The sequence below is a fragment of the Panthera uncia genome, chromosome X (assembly GCF_023721935.1).
Source record: "Panthera uncia isolate 11264 chromosome X, Puncia_PCG_1.0, whole genome shotgun sequence".
NCBI lineage: Eukaryota > Metazoa > Chordata > Mammalia > Carnivora > Felidae > Panthera > Panthera uncia.
The window spans coordinates 59694818-59714736 of NC_064817.1; the positions used below are offsets into that span (position 1 = coordinate 59694818).

Here is a 19919-nt window from a genome sequence, read left to right on the forward strand (position 1 = left end):
AAATGGACCCACAAACGTATAGCCAACTAATCTTTGACAAAGCAGGAAAGAATAGCCAATGGAATAATGACAGTCTCTTCAGCAAGTGGTACTGGGAAAACTGGACAGCGACATGCAAAAGAATGAACCTGGACCACTTTCTTACACCATACACAAAAATAAACTCAAAATGGGTGAAAGACCTCCATGTAAGACAGGAAGCCATCAAAATCCTCGAGGAGAAAGCAGACAAAAACTCTTTGATCTTGGCCACAGCAACTTCTTACTCAACATGTCTCTGGAGGCAAGGGAAACAAAAGCCAAAATGAACTACTGGGACCTCATCAAAATAAAAAGCTTCTGCACAGCGAAGGAAACAATCAGCAAAACTAAAAGGCAACCGACAGAATGGGAGAAGATATTTGCAAATGACATATTGGATAAAGTGTTAGTATCCAAAATCTACAAAGAACTTATCAAACTCAACACCCAAAAAACAAATAATCCAGTGAAGAAATGGGCAAAAGACATGCATAGACACTTCTCCCCAGGAAGACATCCAGATGGCCAACCGACACATGAGAAAATGCTCCACATCATTCATCATCAGGGAAATACAAATCAAAACCATAATGAGATACCAACTTACACCTATCAGAACGGCTAACATTAACAACTCAGGCAACAACAGATGATGGCAAGGATGCAGAGAAAGAGGATCTCTTTTGCATTGTTGGTGGGAATGCAAGCTGGTGCAGCCACTCTGGAAAACAGTATGGAGGGTCCTCAAAAAACTAAAAATAGAACTACCCTGTGACCCTGCCACTGCAGTACTAGGCATTTATCCATGGGATACAGGTGTGCTGTTTCAAGGGACACACGCACCCCATGTTTATAGCAGCACTATCAACAATAGCCAAAGTATGGAAAGAGCCCACATGTCCATCGACGGATGAATGGATAAAAAAGATGTGGTATATATATATATACAATGGAGTATTACTCAGCAATTAAAAAGAATGAAATCTTGCCATTTGCAACTACGTGGATGGAACTGGAGGGTATTATGCTAAGTGAAATTAGAGACAGACACACAGCCATTCATATGAGGACTTTAAGAGACAAAACAGATGAACACTAAGGGAAGGGAAACAAAAATAATACAAAAACAGGGAGGGGGACAAAAGAGAAGAGACTCATAAATATGGAGAACAAACTAAGGGTTACTGGAGGGGTTGTGGGAGGGGGAATGGGCTAAATGGGTAAGGGGCACTAAGGAATCTACTCCAGAAATCATTGTTGCGTTGCTAATTAACATAGATGTAAATTTTAAAAAAGAAAATAAAAAAAAAAAAGAAAAGAAAAGCAGGGGTACCTGGGTGGCTCAGTTGGTTAAGTGTATGACTTTGGCTCAGGTGATGGTATCACCGTTCATGGGTTGGAGCCCCACATCAGGCTTTGTGCTGGCAGCTCAGAGCCTGGAGCCTGCTTCAGATTCTGTCTCTCTCTCTGCCCCTCCCCTGCTCGCACACTTGCTCTCTCTCTCAAAAATAAATAAACCTTGGGGCGCCTGGGTGGCGCAGTCGGTTAAGCGTCCGACTTCAGCCAGGTCACGATCTCGCGGTCTGTGAGTTCGAGCCCCGCATCAGGCTCTGGGCTGATGGCTCGGAGCCTGGAGCCTGTTTCTGATTCTGTGTCTCCCTCTCTCTCTGCCCCTCCCCCGTTCATGCTCTGTCTCTCTCTGTCCCAAAAATAAATAAAAAACGTTGAAAAAAAAAAATTAAAAAAAATAAATAAACCTTAAATAAACTTTTTTAAAGAAAAGCAAAGCTGGAGGCATCACAATTCCAGACTTCAAGTTAGAGTACAAAGCTGAAGTGATCAAGACAGTATGATACTGACACAAAAGCAGACACACAGATCAACAGAACAGATTAAAAAAAAAAACTGAAATGAACCCACAACTAAATGGTCAACTCATCTTCAACAAAGCAGGAAATATTATCCAATGGGAAAAAGACAGCCTCTTCAACAAATGGTGCTGGGAACACTGGGCAGCAACATGCACAAGAATGAAACTGGACCACCTTGTTACACCATATGCAAAAACAAATACAAAATCAATTAAAGGCCTAAATGTGAGACAGAAAACCAACAAAATCCTAGAGGAAAATACAGGCAGTAACATCTTTTACACTGGCCTTAGCAACTTCTTACTAGATATATCTCCTGAGGCAAGGGAAACAAAAACAAAAATAAACTATTGGGATCTCATCAAGATAAAAAGATTCTGAACAGTGAAGGAAACCAGCAACAGAGCTAAGAGAACCATTAGAATGGGAGAAGATATATGCAAATGACACATCTGATAAAGGGTTACTATCCAACAATGTATAAAGAACTTATAAAACTCAACACCAAAAACTTAATCCAGTTAACAGGCAGAAGACATGAATAGACATTTTTCCAAAGAAAACATACAGATGGCCAACAGGCACATGAAAAGATGCTCATCATCATCGTGAAAATGCAAATCAAAACTACAATGAGATATAACCTGACACCACTCAGAATGGCTGACATTAACAACCTAAGAAACAGTTATTGGCAAGAATGTGGACAAAGGGGATCCCTCTTACACTGCTGGTGTGAAGCAAACTGGTATAGCACTCTCCAAAACCATATGTATGTTCCTCATAAAGTTAAAAATAGGGGACCCCTCAGTGGCTCAGTAAGATGAGTGTCCGACTCATCATTTCAACTCAGGTCATGATCTCATGGTTCACTGGCCGAGCTCTGGATCAGATCCTCTTTCTGCTTGGATCCTCTCTCTGTCCCTCTCTGCCCCACTCCCACTCCTGCACTCTCTTCGTCTAAAAATAAATTTTTAAAAAGCTAAAAATTGAACTACTCTAAGATCCAGCAATTGAACTAATAAGTATTTGTCCAAAGGACACAAAAATACTGATTTGAATGGATACATCCACCCTGATGTTTATAGCAGCATTATCAATTATAGCCAAATTATGGAAAAAGCCTAAGTGACTCCACTGATGAATGGACAAAGAAGAGTGTGTGGGGGGACTGTGTGTGTGCGCACACATACACCCAATGGAATATTACTCAGCCATAAGAAAAAATAAAATCTTGCCTTTGCAATGACATGGATGGAGCTATAGAGTACCATGCAAGCAACATTAAGTCAGAGCAAGACAAACACCATATTATTTCACTCATATGTGGAATTTAATAAACAAAGCAGATGAACAAAGTGGGAAAAAAAATAGGCAAACCAGAAAACAGACTCTTTACTACAGAGAACTGAGGGTTACAGGAGAGGAAGTGGGTGGAGGGATGGGTTAAATGGGTGATGGGTATCAAGGAGGGCACTTGTGACTGGGTGTTGTATAAGTGATGAATCACTAAATTCTACATCTGAAACTAATATTACACTGTATGCTAACTAACTGGAATTTAAGAAAAGCATGGGGGGGAAAAGCAAAAACATGACAACACATATGACAAAAGTTTTAAAATTATACAAGTTGATGGGGCGCCTGGGTGGCTCGGTCGGTTAAGCGCCCGACTTCGGCTCAGGTCATGATCTCGCAGTCCGTGAGTTCAAGCCCCGCGTCGGGCTCTGTGCTGACAGCTCAGAGCCTGGAGCCTGTTTCAGAGTCTGTGTCTCCCTCTCTCTGACCCTCCCTCATTCATGCTCTGTCTCTCTCTGTCTCAAAAATAAATGTTAAAAAAAAAATTTAAAAAAAATAAAATTATACAAGTTGGACCCACAATGTCACTTTTAGTAATTTGCTCTAAGGTAAATAATCAAACATGTGTGTGAATACACACACATACATATATATGTGTGTGTATATACATTATAAAAACATTATAATAAAAATATTTCTATATCTCTATATATGACAGTATGCACATATTTTTATGACTACAATATCTATACTAGAGAATACTGGTAACTATCTAAACATTTAAACCTAGAAGCTTAGGTAAGGTTTCATAAAGGTTATAGGGAAAGAAAGGATCAAAGTCCTACATATAAGAGCCAAAACTATAAAACCTGTCAAAGAAAATAGCCATAAATCTTTATAACATTGGATTAGGCGATGGGATTCTTAAATATGACACCAAAACCACAACCAAATTAAAAACAGATAACTTACACTTCATCAATATTAAAAACATTTGTGCATGAATAGATACTGTCACGAAAGTGAAAAGATAACCACAGAATGGGAAAAAATATTTGTAAATCACATATCTGACATGGGTCTTACACCCAGAATATATAAAGAAAGCACTGTTACAAATCAACAATAAAAAAGACCACACAATTAAAAATTGGAAAAGGCATTTAGACAGGTCTTTCTCCAAAGAATATATACAAATGGCCAGTAAGCACATGTGAAAATGCTTAAAACTAAAAATTAAAATTAAAATTATTAGTCATTTGGAAAAGTAAATCAAAATCACAATGAGATGCCACCACACACACACTAGGTTGGCTAAAATCAAAAAACCAAAAATAATAAATGTTCATGAAAATGTGCAGAAATTGGAATTCTGGCACACTGCTGGTGGAAATGTAAAATGATGAGCCACTGTGGAAAAAAAGTTGACAGTTCCTTAGAGAGGTAAGTATAGTATTACAAAATAACCAAGCAATTCCACTCATTTGTATATTCCTATAAATATGAAAATATATGACTGTGCAAAAATTGTGTGCAAATGTTCATAGCAGCATTAGTCACAATATCCAAAAAATGGAAACAATCCAAATATCTATCAAGAGATGGTAAATAAACAAGCAAAGTGTGGATTTATATGCTCAATGAAATATTATTCACCCATTAAAAGTAATGAAGTAGGTGTGCCTGGGTGGCTCAGATTCTGGGTGGATCATGACTTCAGCTCAGGTCATCATCTCGCGGTTTGTGGGTTAAAGCCCCGCATCCGGCAATGCACTGACAGCTCAGAGCCTGGAGCTTGCTTCAGATTCTCTCTCTCTCTCTCTCTCTCTCTCTCTCTCTCTCTCTCTGCCCCTCCTTTGCTTGTGTGTGCACTGGCTCGCCCTCCCCCCCCCCCCCCCCCCCCGTCAAAAATAAATAAATAAACTTAAAAAAAAAAAAAAGGTAATAAAGTAGCCAGATGAGACTGGGAAGCTCAGGACTCTTGTTCTCCCACAGAAACACAGAATAAAAAGCATGTGGTAAAAAGTAACTTTTGGAAAACTCCATAAACCAGTTAAGGAACTGCAACAACCAAGTGAACACCTAACCAAGAATCACATTTAAATTGACAGGATATTTTGTCATTTTTTTGCTCACACTTGCTGCACCCCATTTCCAACTTGGTTCAATGGGATCAGCAGGAACCTACCCAATTCTCAGCTCCTTCCCCAGGAATGATGGCAAAGAATGAAACTTGCAGGGCACCTGCGTGGCTCAGCCAGTTAAGCATCTGACTTCAGCACAGGTTATGACCTCGTGGTTCATAAGTTTGAGACTCACGTGGGACTCTGTGCTGACGGCTCAGAGCCTGGAACCTGCTTCAGATTCTGTGCTCCCTCTCTCTCTTCCCCTCCCCTGCTCTCTCTCTCTCTCTCTCTCTCTTAAAAATAAACATTAAAAAAACGAATTAAAATTGCTTGCAATGTTCTGACTTTTCTGGGGGCTGCCTAACAGAAAGGAACTGTCTGCTTTAACTCAGAGCACACAAAAGCACACGAAAAGAGGCTCAACATAACTAGCCATTACGGAAAACACATATAAAAACTGCAATAAGAAAGCATCTAACAGGGCAACCATGTGGCTTAGTTGGTTAAGTCTCCAACCCTTGGTTTCAGCTCAGGTCATGATCTCATGTTTTGTGAGTTTGAGCCCCATGGTGGGCTCCACACTGACAGTGTGAAGCCTGCTTGGGATTCTCTCTCTCCCTTTCTCTCTGCCCCTCCCCTGCTCTCTCTCTCTTGGTCTCCATTGAAATAAATTAATTAATTAAAAAAAAAAAAGCACCTAACAGTCATGTGGATGGCTAGTAGCCTCTCCCACTCCCACAAATCCAGAAAGGAGCAAGTGCTGGTGAGGATGTAGAGAAAGCAGAGTCTTTATGTACTGTTGGTAAGAATGTTACGAGTGCCTGGGTAAGCATCTGACTTCAGCTCAGATCATGATCACATGGTTCCTGAGTTTGAGCCCCACCTCATGCTCTGTGCAGACAGCTCAAGGCCGGTAACCTACTTCGGATTCTGTCTATCCCTTTCTCTCTGCCCTCCCCCCCTCCCTCCCTCCCTCTCTCTCTCCCTCAAAAATAGTCAAACGTTAAAAAAAATTTTAAGGGGCACGTGGGTGGCTCAGTCAGTTGAGTATCTGACTTCGGCTCAGGTCATGATCTCATGATTCATGGGTTTGAGTCTCATGTCGGGCTTTGTTCTGACTGTATGGAGCCTGCTTTGGATTCTTCTGTCTCCCTCTCTCTCCGCCTCTCCACCACTTGTGCACTCGCTCTCTCTCCCTCAAAAATAAACATTTAAAAAAGTTTTTAAAAATTGAAAAAAAAGAATGTACAATGATACAGCCACTATGAAAAACTATTTGGCAGTTCCTCAGAGTTAAACACAGCCTATCATACCATCCAGCAATTCCACTTCTGGTATATAACCAACAGAATTTAAAGCAGGGACTGAAGAAATATTTGTACACTCATGTTCAAAACAGAATCATCATTTGCAATTGCAAAAGGTTCAAGTAAACCAAGTGTTCAATGATGAAGAAATAAATAAAATGTGGTGTATGCATACAGAACATTATTTAGCCTTAAAAAAGAAGTATACTGTGATATATGCTGCAACATGGATGATGCTTGAGGATACTGTACTAAGTGAAATAAGCTGGCCACAATAAGATAACAAATACTGTATGATTTCACTTATATAAGGTACCTATAAAAATCAAATTCAGAGATACAAATGGTAGAATGGTAGTTGTTTGGGGATAAGGGAAAGGGGAGTTATTGTTTTATGGGCAAAGTGTGTGTTGCGCAAGATAAAAAAAGTTATAAGGATTGGTTACAGAACAACGTGAATGTACTTATCACTACTGAACCATACACTTAATAAATAAAACAGTAAGTTTTATGTTACATGCTATTTTATGATCATTTAAAATTTTTTAAAAAGATAAAAGTACTAATACAAGCTACAGCATGGATGAACCTTCAAAATATTATTTTAATTGAAAGAATCCATTCACTTAAAAAAACATATTGAGGGCACCTGGGTGGCTCAGTCAGTTAAGTGTCTGAATGTTGACATTGGCTCACATCATGATCTCATGGTTCATGAGTTCAAGCCCTGTGTCAGGCTCTGCACTGATGGCACGGAGCCTGATTGGGTTCCTCTCTCTACCTCTCTCTGCCCCTCCCCAGCTAATGCTGCACAATCCCTCTCAAAATAAATAAACATCAAGAAAACATATTATATGAATCCGTTCATATAAAATGTCCAGAATAGGCAAATCCATATATAAAGTAGATTAGCTTTTGCCAGGGAATGGAGGGCAGGAAGAATGGGAAATGACTGCTAATGGGTACAGGGTTGCTTTCTGCGGTGGTGAAACTGTTCTCAAACCAGATAGTGCTAGTGGCTGCAGAACTTGTGAATATTCTAACCACTGTATTCTGCACTTTATTTTTTTAATATATATTTATTTATTTTGAAAGAGAGAAGGAGAGAGCACTAGCAGGGCTCCATGCTCTCAGTGCAGAGACCCAGGTGGGGCTCGATCTCACAAACTGCAAGATCATGACCTGATCATGATCAAGAGTCAGACACTCAACCAAATGAGCCACCCAGGTGCCCCTGTATTATACACTTTAAAATGATGAGAACACTAAGAAATAATGGCCAGGGATTCAATCAATGCAGATATAAGTAAGATGTGTGAACTAAATTTACTTTAAACCATTAAATTAAAAACAATGATTATAAGGATACTAGCTGGGCTTGAAAAAAGCATAGAAGACACCAGAGAATCCCTTTCTGCAGAGATAAAAGAACTAAAATCTGGTCAGGCCAAAATCAACAATACTATAACCGAGATGCAAACCCAAATCAAAACAATACAAAAAAGGATGGATGAAGCAGAGGAGCGATTCACTATATAGAAGATAAGACTATGGAAAATAATGAAGCTGAAAAGAAGAGGAAAACAAAGATCAGAGGTCACAAAGGCAGACTTCGGGACATCAGCAATTTTTTAAAATGTAGTAATATTCAAATCACAGGAGTTCCTGAAGATGATGAGAGAGAAAAAAGGGCGGGAGGTTTGTGTTAGCTAATTATAGCTGAAAACTACCCTAATCTGGGGAAGGACACAGACATCAAAATCCAGGAAGCACAGATAACTTCCATCAAATTCAACAAAACCTAGGAACCACCAAGACATATCATAGTAAAATTCACAAAATACACAGACAAGGAAAAGAATCTGGAGAGCAGAAAGGGGAAAAGTCCTTAACCTTCCCTAACAAGGGAAGACACATCAGATTGGCAGCAGATCCGTCCACAGAAACTTGGCAGAGTAGAAAGGAATGGCAAGATATAATCAATGTGCTGAATGGAAAAAATATGCAGCCAAGAATGCACTATTCAGAAAGGCTGTCATTCAAAATAGAGGGAAAGATTAAGACTTTGCCAGACAAACAAAACTAAAGGAGTTTGTGACCACAAAACCAGCTATACAAGAAATTCTGAGGAGGACTATTTGAGTGGAGGGGAAAAAAAAAAAAAGACCAAAAGCAACAAAGACTAGAAAGGACCAGAGAGCATCACCAGAACTGGCAACTCTACATGTAATAAATGTCACTAAATTTGTATCATTCAATAATCTGAATGTAAATGAACTAAATGCCCCAATCAAAAGACATAGATAGGGTATCAGAAGAGTTAAGAAACGCAAGATCCATCTATCTATATGCTGCCTACAAGGGACTCATTGTAGACCTAAAGACACCTGCAGATAGAAAGTGAGGGGATGAAGAACCATCTATCATGCTAATGGTTACCAAAAGAGAGCTGGAATAGCCATATGTATTAAACATAAACTAGATTTTAAAACAAAGACTGTGACAATACAGTCTATCCATCAACAAGAGCTAATAATTGTAAATATTTATGCCACCACCATGGGACCACCCAAATATATAAATCAATGGGAAACATAAAAAAACACACTGGTGATAACACAATAATAATTGGGGATGTTAACATCCCACTTAGAGCAATAGAAAGGTCATCTAAACAGAGAGTCAACAGGGAAACAATGGCTTTGAATGACACACTGGACCGTATGGACTTAACAGATATATTCAGAACATCCTATCCTATAGAAGCACAATACATATTCTTTTCAAGAGCATATGGGACATTCTTCAGAATAGATCACATGCTAGGTCACAAATCAGCCCTCAAGAAGTATAAAAACATAGATGGGATGCCTGGGGGGCTCAGTGGGCTAAGTGTCCAACTCCAGCTCAGGTCATGATGTCGCGGTCCGTGATTTTGAGCCCCACATCGGTATCTATGCTGACAGCTAAGAGCCTGGAGCTTGCTTCATATTCTGTGTCTCCCTCCGTCTGCCACTCCCTCGCTCATGCTCTATCTCTCTGTCTCTCTCTCAAAAATAAATAAAAACATTACATTTTTTAAAAATAAATAAATAAAACAGGGGCACCTGGGTGGCTCAGTTGGTTAAATGTCCAACTTTGGCTAAGGTCATAATCTCATGGTTTGTGAGTTTGGGCCCCGCGAAGGCTCTGTGCTGATAGCTCAGAACCTGGAGGCTGCTTCGGATTCTGTGTGTGTGTGTCTCTCTACCCCTCCCCTGCTCTTGCTCTGTCTCTCTCTCTCTCTCTCTCTCAAAAATAAAACATTAAATTTTTTTTTAAAAAAGATAGAGATCATACCATACATATTTTCAGTGACAACACTATGAAACTTGTAGTCAACCACAAGAAAAAATTTGGAAAGCCCTCAAATATACAAAGGTTAAAAAACATCCTACTAAAGAATCAATGGGCTAACCAGGAAATTAAAAAATAAAAAATTACAGGGAAGCCAACGAAAATAAAAACACGGCAGTCCAAAACTATGGGATGTAGCATATGCAGTCCTAAGAGGGAAGTATATTGCAATTCAGTCCTATCTCATGAACCAAGAAAGGTCTCAAATACAGACCCTAACCTTACACCTTAAGGAGCTAGAAAAGAACAGAAAATAAAGCCTAAACCCAGCAAAAGAAAAAAAATTATTAATAAAGATTATAGCAGAAATAAATGATATTAAAAAAAAACATTCAACAGATAAATGAAACTAAAAGCTGGTTGTTGAAACAAGTGACAAAATTGATAAACCCCCTAGCCAAACATATCAAAAAGAAAAATGACCCAAATAGAGAAAATCACTAAGGAAAGAAGAGAAATAACAACCAACATTACAGAAATACAAACAATTATAAAAGAATACTCTGAAAACATATATGGCAAAAAAATGGGCAATCTGGAAAAAAATGGACAAATTCCTAGAAACTCAACAACTACCAAAACTCAAACAGGAAGAAATAGAAAATTTGAACAGTCCCATAACCAGCAAAGAAACTGAATCACTAATCAAAAATTTCACAATAAATAACAGTCCTGGTCCAGATGGCTTCCCAGGGGAATTCAACCACCATTAAAAAAGAGTTAATATTTATTCTTATCAAACTATTTGAAAAAAAACATTCTATTTCAAAAAAACATTCCAAACTCATTCTACAAAGCCAGGATTACACTGATTCCCAAACCAGACAAAGACTCCACTAAAAAGAATTACCAGCCAACATCCCTGATAAACCTGGATGCAAAATTCTCAAGAAGATACTAGCAAATCAAATTCAATGGTACATTAAAAGAATTATTTACCATGATGAAGTGGGATTTATTTCTGAGATGCAGGTCTGGTTCAACATTCACAAATCAATCAACGTGATATACCCCATTAATAAAAGAAAGGATAAGAACCATATGATCCTGTCAATAGATGCAGGGAAAGCATTTGACAAAATACAGCATCCACTGTTGATAAAAACCCTCAACAAAGTAGGAACAGATAGAACATACCTAAATATCATTAAGGCAAGATACGAAAACCCACATCCTCAATGGGGAAAAAGTGAAAACATTTCCCCTACAGTCAGGAACAAGACAAGGATGGCCCTCTCACCATTACTGTTTAACACAGTAATGGGAGTCAGCCTCAGCAATCAGATAACAAAAAGAAATAAAAGCCATCCAAATTCTCATGGAAGAAGTCAAACTTATATTATTTGTAGATGATATGTCATTCTACATAGAAAATGCAGGACTCCACCAAAAAATTGCTAGAATGAGGGGAAGAACCAAGATGGCAGAACACATGGAAGTTTTTTTTGCATCTTGCGTCCATGAAATACAGCCAGATCAACACAAAACCATCCTGCACACCTAGAAACCTGATTTGAGGATTAACACAACAATCTGCACAACCTGAACCACAGAACGTAGCAGGTATGTGGCATGAGGAGGTGAACTGGGGGAGAGGGAAGCCGTGGAGGGCAGGAAGCTGTTTTTACTTGTGGAGAGAGGACGGAGACAGCAGGGGAAAGAGCACGGGAAAAGCAACCCCCGCCCCAAAAAGCAGCTGGAGAGAAAGTGGAAAAGTGGAAACAGTCACAGGGACTGAACTTAAAAGGGAAAAAGGAGAGAGTTTAAATTCCACTAAGACTCTATACACAGGGGGAGTGCAGAGTCTGAAACTCTGCAGCTCAACATCTGGCAGTGCTCTGCTGGGAAGGGCAAATCCCCAGGAGCAAAATGAGGTCCGGGTGCCCAAGGGCCCCAGGGTACAGGTGGTTCCCCTACTGGGAGGACACTTGGTAGAGGCTGTGTGACCCCCCCCCCCCCCACAGACAAAGGCACCAGCAGACTCCGGAGAACAACCACATTCACTGGTGCTGGAACAAGGTCGTTAAAGGTGAAGCCTGGCGCCAGATGTGTGTTGAGATTTTCCATAATTCCTGAAATGCTGCTGCTGCTACACGACTGTGTGAACATTTTCTGGGGCGGGTTGGCACCCAGATGCAGTCTATGGGCACTGGCAGCAACGCAGTCCCACGAATGTTCCTAGGTACGGCTGGCACCTGGCCACTGCTTGGTGAGACCCTCCCCCAGAAGGTCTGTGTGGGACAAAGCTGCAGTCCCTCAGAAGTGAGGGGTTGGGAAACACAGCCATATCTGAGATAAAACTCAGGAGGGAGGTGCCACCTAGCAACCTGATGGCTTGGTCACGGACCTATAAATGTGGGGAGTGGACGGAAGCCAGAGAGGAAGGACAGGTGCTTGACTGCTGATCAGGAAAACAAAGTTCCGATACTACAGACTGGGTAGATGGGTGACGCCATTTCCAACCCTCCTGCGCATGCTCATACACTCCAACCAACGCCAAAACAATCCACGCCAGTAAGCTAAGCAGCACCATCTAATGGAGAACAGAGCCAATACACTAAGCCCCGCCCAACTGGGCCAAACTCGCTCTTCAGGAACACAAGTTTCTCCACCTGCTTAGTTTACGAACTATAAAGTACTTCAACTTCATAGTTGGACTCCTAGGGGACAAAGATGTAATTTCAATCGTATTTCAGTCTATTCACTGGTCCATCTATCCAATTCTTTTTTCTTTTTCTCTTTTTAATTTCCTTTTCTTGAATACAGAAAGAAAAAAAATAGTTTTATTTTCAATTTTTACTAAAAATATTTTTCTTTAATTTTTTTCACTCTACTTTTTACTTTATTGTAAGTTTTTCAAATTCTATTACTTCCACCATTTCATTTTGTTCTATTCCATTGTATTCATTTTTTCAAATGTTCAAAAGTTTTCCTTTTATTTCCCTTTTTTCTCTAATCTATCTATCAAGCTCCTTTCAACAACCAGATCAAAACACACCTAGGATATAGCATCATTTATTTGATTCTTTTGTGTGTGTGTGTGTTACTTTTAATTTTTTAATTTTAATTTTTTTTCCTTTTACCTTATTAATTCCTTTTATTCCTTCAAAATTATGAAACGAAGGAATTCACCCCTAAAGAAAGCATGAAAAAAACGACAGCCAGGGATTTAACCAACACAGATACAAGCAAGATGTCTGAACCAGAATGTAGAATCACGATAATAAGAATACTAGCTGGAGTTGACAATAGACTAGAATCCCTTTCTGTGGAGATAAAAGAATTAAAATCTAGTCAGAACGAAATAAAAAATGCTATAACTGAGCTGCAATTTCAAATGGATGCCACAGCGGCCAAGGATGGATGAGGCAGAGAAGACAATCAGCAATACAGAGGACAAACTTATGGAGTACTAAGCAGAAAAACAGACTAAGGCAAAAGAGCATGATTTAATAATGAGAGAAATCAGGGACTCATCTAAAGAAACATCAGAATCACAGGGGTCCCAAAAGATGATGAGAGAAAAACGGGTAGAAGGGTTATGTGAGCAAATCATAGCGGAAAACTTCTACTAACCTGAGGAAAGACACAGACATCAAAATCTAGGCAGCACAGACAACTCGTATTAGATTCAACATAAACCGACCATCAATAAGGCATAAAGCAGCGGAATATACATTCTTCTCCAGTGCACATGGAATCTTCTCCAGAATAGATCACATATTGGGACATAAATCAGCTCTCAACAAGTAAAAAAAAGATTGAGATCATACCATGCATATTTTCAGACCACAACACAATGAAACTCTAAATCAACCACAAGAAAAAATCTGGAAAGGTAAATATTTTGAGACTAAAGAACACCCTACTAAAGAATGAATGGGCTAGCCAAAAAGTTAAAGATCAAATTAAAAAGTACATGGAAGCCAATGAAAATGATAACACCACAGCCTAAAACCTCTAGGATGCAAAAAAGGCGGTCATAAGAGGAAAGTATATAGCAATCCAGGCCTTCCTAAAGAAGGAAGAAAGATCTAAGACACACAACCAAACCTTACACCATAAAGAGCTGGAAACAGAACAGCAAATAAAACCCCAAACCAGCAGAAGACAGGAAATAATAAAGATTAGAGCAGAAATCATTGCTATAGAAACAAACAAACAAAAAAAAAAAAAAAACAGAACAGATCAATGAAACCTGAAGCTGGCTCTTTGAAAGAATTAACAATATTGATAAACCACTAGCCAGTTGGATCAAAAAGAAAAAGGAAACCACCCAAATAAATAAAATCAAGTATGAAAGAGGAGAGATCATAACACAGCAGAAATAAAAACAGTAAAAGAATATTATGAGCAATTATATGCAAATAAAACGGGCAATCTGGAAGAAAAGAACAATTCCTAGAGACATATAATAAACTAGCAAAACTGAAACAGGAAGAAATAGGAACTTTGAACAGATCCATAACCAGTAATCAAATCGAATTAGTAATCAAAAATATCCAAAAACCAAGAGTCTAGGGCCAGATGGCTTTCTAGGGGAATTCTACCAAACATTTAATGGAGAGTTAACACCTATTCTCTTGAAGCTGTTCCAAAAAATAGAAATGGAAGGAAAACTTCCACTTTCTATGAAGCCAGCATTACCTTGATTCCAAAACCAGACATGGAGCCCACTACAGACCAATTTCCCTGATGAAAACGGATGCAAAAATCCTCAACAAGATATTAGCCAAGCGTCTCCAACAATACATTAAAAAAAATTATTCACCACGACCGAGTGGAATTTATACCTGGGGTGCAGCTCTGATTCAATATCAGGACAACAATCAATGTAATTCATGGCATCAATAAAAGGACAAAAAACACATGATCCTCTCAACAGATGCAGAGAAAGCATTTGACAAAATACAGCATCCTTTCTTGATAAAAACCCTCAAGAAAGTAGGGATAGAAGGAGCATATCTCGAAATGATAAAAGACATATATGAATGACCCAACGCTAATATCATCCTCAATGGGGAAAAACTGAGAGCTTTCCCCCTAAGGTCAGAACAAGACAGGGATGTCCACTCTCGCCACTGTTATTCAATATAGTTTTGGAAGTCTTAGCTTCACTGGACAACACAAAGAAATAAAAGACATACAAATCAGCCAGGAGGAGGTCAAACTTCCAGTCTTTGCAGATGACATAATACTCTACATGGGAAACCCAAAAGATCCATCAAAAAACTGCTATAACTGATCCATGAATTGAGCAAAGTGGCAGGATATAAAACCAATGCACAGGAATCGGTTGCATTCCTATACACCAACAATGAAGCAACAGAAAGAGAAATCAAGGAAGTGATCCCAGTTACAATTGCACCAAAAACCATAAAATACCTAGGAATAAATCTAACCAAAGAGATGAAAAATCGATACACTGAAAAGTATAGAAAGCTTATGAAAGAAATTGAAGACACAAAAAAATGGAAAAATATTCCAGGCTCTTGGATAGGAAGAACAAATATTGTTAAAATGTTGATACTACCCAAAGCAATCTACATATTCAAAGGAATCCCTATCAAAATAACACCAGCATTCTTCACAGAGCTAGAACAAATAATCCTAAAATTTGTATGGAACCACAAAAGACCCCGAATAGCCAAAGCGATCTTGAAAAATGAAACCAAAGTAGGAGGCATCACAATCCTGGACTTCAAGCTGTATTACAAAGCTGTAATCATCAAAACAGTATGGTACTGGCACAAGAACAGACACTCAGATCAATGGAACAGAATAGAAAACCCAGAAATGGACCCATAAACGTATGGACAACTAATCTTTGACAAAGCAAGAAAGAATATCCAATGGAATAAAGACAGTCTCTTCAGCAAGTGGTGCTGGGAAAACTAGACAGTAACATGCAGAAAACATGGAAAAAACCTATTTGACCTTGGCCACAACTTCTTACTCAACATGTCTCTGGAGCCAAGGGAAACAAAACCAAAAATGAACTACTGGGACCTCATCAAAATAAAAAGCTTCTGCACAGCTAAGGAAACAATCAGCAAAACTAAAAGGCAACCAACAGAATGGGAGAAGATATTTGCAAATGACATATCAGATAAAGGGTTAGTATCCAAAATCTATAAAGAACCTATCAAACTCAACACACAAAAAACATATAATCCAGTGAAGAAATGGGCAAAAGACATGAATAGACACTTCTCCAAAGAAGGCATCCAGATGGCCAACCGACACATGAAAAAATGCTCATCAGGGAAATACAAATAAAAACCACAAGATAGCACCTCACACCTGTCAAAATGGTTAAAATTAACAACTCAGGCAACTACAGATGTTGGTGAGGATGTAGAGAAAGAGGGTCTCTTTTGCACTGCTGGTGGGAATGCAAACTGGTGCAGCCACTCTGGAAAACAGTATGGGGGTTCCTCAAAAAATTAAAAATAGAACTACCCTATGACCCAGCAACTGCACTATTAGGTATTTATCCAAAGGATACAGTTATGCTGTTTCGAAGGGACACATGCATCCCAATGTTTACAGCAGCACTATCAACAATAGCCAAAGTATGGAAAGAGCCCACGTGTCCATCGATGGATGAATGGATAAAGAAGATGTGGTGTTCTTTGAGGATTACTCACCAATAGGCTTTGAGTATTACCCACCAATCAAATAGAATGAAATCTTGCCACTTGCTACAACGTAGATGGAACTAGAGGGTATTATGCTAAGTGAAATTAGTTAGAGAAATACAAATATCATAAGACTTCACTCATATGAGGACTTTAAGAGACAAAACAGATGAACATAAGGGAAGGGAAACAAAAATAATATAAAAACAGGGATGGGGACAAAACAGAAGAGACTCATAAATATGGAAAACAAACAGAGGGTTACTGGAGGGGTAGCAGGAGGGGGGATGGGCTAAATGGGTAAGGGGCACTAAGGAATCTACTCCTGAAATCATTGTTGCACTATATGCTAATGAATTTGGATATAAATTTTAAAAAATATAAAATAAAACAAGTTAATTAAAAAAAATAAAGCAAAAGAAAGAAAAACTATCAACAAAGGTAAGGAAAGGGCCCATATGTCCTTCAATGGATGAATGGATAAAGAAGATGTGGTATGTGTGTACATACACACACACACACACACACACACACACACAGAAAGAGTGGAGTATTACTCGGCAATCAAAAAGAATGAAATCTTGCCATTTGCAACTACATGGATGGAACTAGAGGGTATTATGCTAAGTGAAATTAGTCAGAGAAAGACAAATATCATATGACTTCACTCATATAAGGATTTTAAGATACAAAACAGATGAACATAAGGGAAGGGAAGCAAAAATAATATAAAAACAGGGAGGGAGACAAAACAACAGACTCTTAAATATGGAGAACAAACAGAGCGTTACTGGAGGGCTCGTGGGAGGGAGGATGGGCATTAAGGGGCATTAAGATTTAGGAATCTATTCCTGAAATCATTGCTGTACTATATGCTAACTAACTTGGATGTAAATTAAAAAAAAAATTGCTAGAATAAATACATGAATTCACCAAAGTCATAGGATATAACATCAACATGCAGAAATTTGTTTCTTTTCTATACACTAATAATGAAGCAGCAGAAAAAGAAAAGCAAGGAATCAATCACATTTGCAAGTCCTCAAGAAATAATGTTACCTAGGAATAAAATTAACTAAAGAGGTAAAATATCTATACTCTGAAAACTATAGCACACTTATGAAAGAAATTGAATAGGACACCAAGAAATGGAAAAATTCCATGCCCATGGATTAGAAGAAAAAATATTGTTAAAATGTCTATACTTCCCAAAGCAGTCTACATCTTTAATGCAATCCCTATCAAAATACCACCAGCAGTTTTCACTGAGCTAGAGCAAACAATCCTACATTTGTATGGAACCACAAAAGACCCCAAATAACCAAAGCAATCCTGAAAAAGAAAAACAAAACTGGAGGCATCATGATTCCAGATCTTACATTGTATTACAAAGCTGTAGCCATCAAGACAGTATACTACTGGGTCAAAAATAGACACTCAGATCAATGGAACAGAATAGAGAACCCATAAATGGACCCACAACTATATGGCCGACCCATCTTCAACAATGCAGGAAAGCATATCCAAAGGATAATAAATGGTGTTAGGAAAACAGGACAGCAACATACAGAAGAATGAAACTTGACCACTTTTTAACACCATTTATAAAAATACATTCAGTATGATGAAAGACCTAAATATAAGACAGGAAACCATCTAAATCCTAGAGGAGAACATAGGCAGCAACCTCTCTGACCTGAGGTGGAGCAACTTCTTACTAGACATGTCACTGAAGGCAAGGGAAATGAAAGCAAACATGAACTACTGGGACCTGATCAAGATACAAAGCTTCTACACAACAAAGTAAACAATCAACAAAACTAAAAGGTAGCCTACAGAATGGGAGAAGATATTTGCAAATGACATATCAGATAAAGGTTAGCATCCAAAATCTATAAAAAACTTATCAAATTCAACACCCAGAAAACAAATAACCGAGTTAATAAATGGACAGAAGACATGAAAAGACCTTTTTCCAAAGAAGACATCCGATGGCTAACAGACACATGAAAAGATGCTCAACATCACTGATCATCATCACACCAATCAGAATGGCTAAAATTAACGACGCAAGAAACAACAGGTGTTAGCGAGGATGCAGAGAAAAGGGATCTTTCCTACACTGCTGGTGGGAATGCAAATGGGTTCAGCCACTCTGGAGAACAGTATGAGGTTCCTCAAGAAAGTACATAAAACTACCCTATGACCCAGCAATTGCACTATTAGGTATTTACCCAAAGGATACAAAAATATACATTTGAAGGGGTACATGCACCCTGATGTTTGTAGCAGCATTATCAACAATAGCCAAATTATGGAGACAGCCCAAATTTCCACCAACTGATGAATGGATAAAGAAGATGTGGGGTGGGTGGGTGTGTGTGTGTGTGTGTGTGTGTGTGTGCGCGCGCGCGCGCGCGCTTAATGGAATATTATTCAGCCATCAAAAAGAATGAGATCTGTCCATTTGCAATGTCGTGGATGGAGCTAGAATGTATTATGCTAAGTGAAATAAGTCAGAGAAAGACAGAGATCATATGATTTCACTCATATGTGAAATTTAATTAAGAAACAAAACAGATGAACATATGGGAAGGAGGTGGGGGGAAGAGAAAAGAGGGAATAAAACCACAGGAGACCCTTAATGAGAAAAAGCAAACTATGGGTTGACAGAGGGAGGTGAGTGGGAGATAGGCTAGATGCGTGATAGGTACCAAGAAGGGACTTTGTTGTGATAAGCACTGAGTACTGTATGTAAGTGATGAATCACTAAATTTTACTTCTGAAACCAATACTGTACTGCATGGTAACTAAAATTTAAATTTAAAAAACAAACTTGAAAATAAAATACTTTTATCTCAAAAAATAAAATAAAATAAAATAAAATAAAATAAAATAAGTGAATTTTTGTGTTATGTGAATTCTCAGGTTTAAAAATCTCTCAATTTATCCTATTGTTATTTCCCTAATGTACAATATGTTGCTATATTCCAGGAACAACCTGGTAACTGCTAATCTAAAAAGATCTCAAATGTTTTAAAATTTACAGGTATGACACCTATGCAGACGCACATATCACATTCACACAAATACAAATAGGTTGCCCATTTGATAAATTATAAAAGGATAATATTATTCTGAAGGAAATATACTTGATCTTAGACAAAAGGCCAATATGTGATATTCCGGAGGAAATAAAAAATTCTTAGAAAGGTTAGTATTATCTAAAATACTATGCTAAGAAATAGGGGCACCTGG

General features: G+C 38.5%; 1 protein-coding gene across 8 annotated transcripts in view; it reads right to left on the reverse strand.

Moving 5' to 3' along the window:
- The window catches only part of ATRX (ATRX chromatin remodeler), a 314554-nt gene that overhangs the window by 170270 nt on the left and 124365 nt on the right, over positions 1–19919 (reverse strand). The gene's annotated exons all lie outside the window — the stretch shown is intronic.